Raw genomic sequence first — 2,982 nt, 5'->3', positions numbered from 1 at the left:
GGGGATTGAAGAGAATGGTTATTATATTTTAAAAAGGCTCACACTATATCTTTACATTTGCAGTGGTTAATTCAGTGAATTAAGGAGAAAGGCAAGCAAATCAGTTTTTATTGGATTACTTTTATGTGCTGTGTACTGTGCTAGTCTTATATTTCTCTTCTCAGACTCGTGTATTGAGAGGCAGATAATTATCCCCCTCTCCCCTTTTTAAAACAATCATTGTCAATTAATTAAAACAGTTGCCTTAGGCATCTGCAATGGAGACTTCAGCCCCCACTCCTGGCTCAATACTGATGGAAGTAGTCTGTCTAACAACCTCAGCAGAACAGTGAAAATCAACGAGGGGCTGCTGGATTCCCATCTGGATGCAGTCCCATGTCTTAGCACCTCTCTACGAGGTGTTTTTGTGTAATGATTCTCAAGGTCTTGGTAAGCGTGAGGGCGGGTCCTTTCACTTCGAGATTCTCTTCCTTGGCACCTCTGCTAAAGTCAGCATACCTTCTCCAGGGAGTTCACAGTGCAGCCGGTAATGGTAATCCTAATCCAGTCAATCGCCACCCTGGATTCCATGGTGTCTTTCTGATATCTTTAATAGCCATAGCGCTACCTGACCGACTTGTTCCTCAGCAAGCGTGAACAGCAGTGAGTCAGCAGCAGCAGCAGTGGACCCAGTGGAAGCCCTCTGTACCCACAATCCCCTCTTCCTTAGAGGAAAGGTCCTTATTCCCCTTTAAAAGATACAGGATTGAATGGAGGCTTCAGAGATTTAGTGATTAGTCAAAGGAACACACTTATTAAGCACAATATTTTAACCTGTTTGCAGGTAGTTTGTTTATTCAACCAATATTTGTTGAGCACTAATAAGAAGACCAGGTGTATACCAGGAGCTAGAAAAATAGCAGCATACAGGTCCTCCTGCCTTCATGTTATGCACTGGACTATAGTTGTGACATTTACATAAATGGGGACTCCCATCAACTCTCATGCCTGGTTCCCCACTGAATCAATCCCTGAACCCTCACAGAATTTGCTCTCGAGTTCTTCAGGGTCTGTTGTACTCTCAACCTCTATGGGATTAACTTTTAAAGATTCCAGATATGAATGAGATCATGAGGTACTTATCTTTCTGTGTGTGGTTTAACTTAAAAAAATGACCTCTAATTCTGTTCACATTGTCTCTAATAATGGAACTTTACCTTTTGTGTCTTAGTTACTTTTCTCATTGCTTAAACAAAATACCTGTCAGTCAAAGTTAAAGGAGGAAAGGTTTATTTCAGCTTTCAGTTTTTTTATAGAGATTTCAGTCCATCGTCATCTGGCTCCAAGGCAGGGTGGCACGGTACAGGAGCATTGCAGAGGAGAAACAGTTCATGGAAAAGCAGGCAGGTAGATGGCAGCAAAGTAATAGCAGCAGCAAGCCAGCTGGCCTTCATATTCCATGGAGGGTAACCACCCTTTGGTGGTGCCCTGCAACCAGGTTGGAGTATCCTTAATTCCATCATCATGCACCCTAGATCCAACCATTTCTGAAAAGACCCACTTATGACCACATGAGTCTTTGAGGAAACATCTAGAGACAAACCACAACACTTTGCCTGGTGGAATAGTATTCCATTCTGTATACGTCTCAGCTTTTTATCCATTCGGTTGAGGAACCCTTAGGTAGTTTCCATTTCTTGCTTACTGTGACTAGTGCTGCAGACAACATGGGCATGCAGATGTCTCTTTGACAGATTTAATTTCATTTGAAAATATACTCAGAGTTTATGGCCATACCACCTGATCTCATCTGAAAATATATTCAGAGGCATTGCTGGATCATATGGTACTTATGCTCTACTTTTTGAAGAAACTACAGACATCCTTTGTTTTATTAATGTGATGGATTATAATAGTTGCCTTGTAACCATAACCAACCTTGCACTCCTAGATGAATGCAATTATTCCTATACTTTCCTATTTATGCCTCTCTGGATTCATTTGTTGATATCTCTGCATAGTACTTACATACATTCTTCAAAGAGATTGACCTTCCTGAAAATCTTTTGAGTTTTGATATTAATTTATGTTCTCTAGGAATAAAAAAAATGAACTATGAAATATTATGTCTGTTCTATTGTAGAAAAAAATCTGTGTAAGACCGGTATAACTTCTTTTTTAAATGACTAGAACCACCAAGACCAGGAGAACACTTTTCTTGTGTGCGTGTGTGTGTTTAAGAATAGTAAACTCAACTTTTTCCACTCTATATATATATATATATATGACAATTTTGGCATTTATTTCTTTATGTTCATATGGTAAATTATAGTTTTCCAAGGAATTTCTTTACTTGGTGTAAATTTTAAGATTCATTGGCATAAAAGTATTTTACATTTTTATTTTTTTCCTGATATTATATTTAGTATATGTAATGCTAGATTGAGAATTATTGCCAAACACCACTTCTTTTCTAATGAAATGTCTTCAAACCCTGGTTGAAAGTCAGTTAGTATTTATTTCTGGGCTGTCAGTTCCATTGCATCGATCCATCTGTCCATCCTTATGCCAGCACACACTGTCTTTGTCCCTTAGTCCTTAATATTAAGTTTTGAAATCCAGAAGTATGAGTCCTCCTTTGACTTGATTCTTTTCCAAGATTGTTTGGCTGTCCTGTCTTCTTAGATTTTCATGCAAACTTTAGGATCAGCTTTTCTATTTTGTTTAAAAGTCAACTGAAAAAAAAATTTTTTTGTTTTGGTTTTTTAGAAACAGGGTCTCACTATGTAGTTGAGGCTGACCTGGAACTCACTATGTAGCCCAGGCTGGTCTCGAACTCAGAGTGATCCTCCTGCCTCAGCCTCTGGAGTGCTGGGATTACAGGTGTGTGCCACCGCACCCGACACTCAACTGAGATTTTGATAGTGATTGAATAAAATCCATAGATCAATTTAAAAAGCATTGCCATTTTAACGATATTAAATCTTTTAATTCTTTAACAGG

The 2,982-nt window shown here is 38.7% G+C and overlaps 1 pseudogene; it reads right to left on the bottom strand.

The window, feature by feature from the left end:
* Positions 1 to 244: 244 nt before the first annotated feature.
* Positions 245 to 599, bottom strand: LOC104876659 (annotated as a pseudogene).
* Between the last annotated feature and the right edge of the window lie 2,383 nt (positions 600 to 2,982).

The sequence above is a fragment of the Fukomys damarensis genome, unplaced genomic scaffold (genome assembly GCF_012274545.1).
Source record: "Fukomys damarensis isolate Sample0158 unplaced genomic scaffold, DMR_v1.0_HiC HiC_scaffold_15, whole genome shotgun sequence".
Lineage (NCBI taxonomy): Eukaryota > Metazoa > Chordata > Mammalia > Rodentia > Bathyergidae > Fukomys > Fukomys damarensis.
This window is presented reverse-complemented; position numbering and strand designations above follow the sequence as displayed.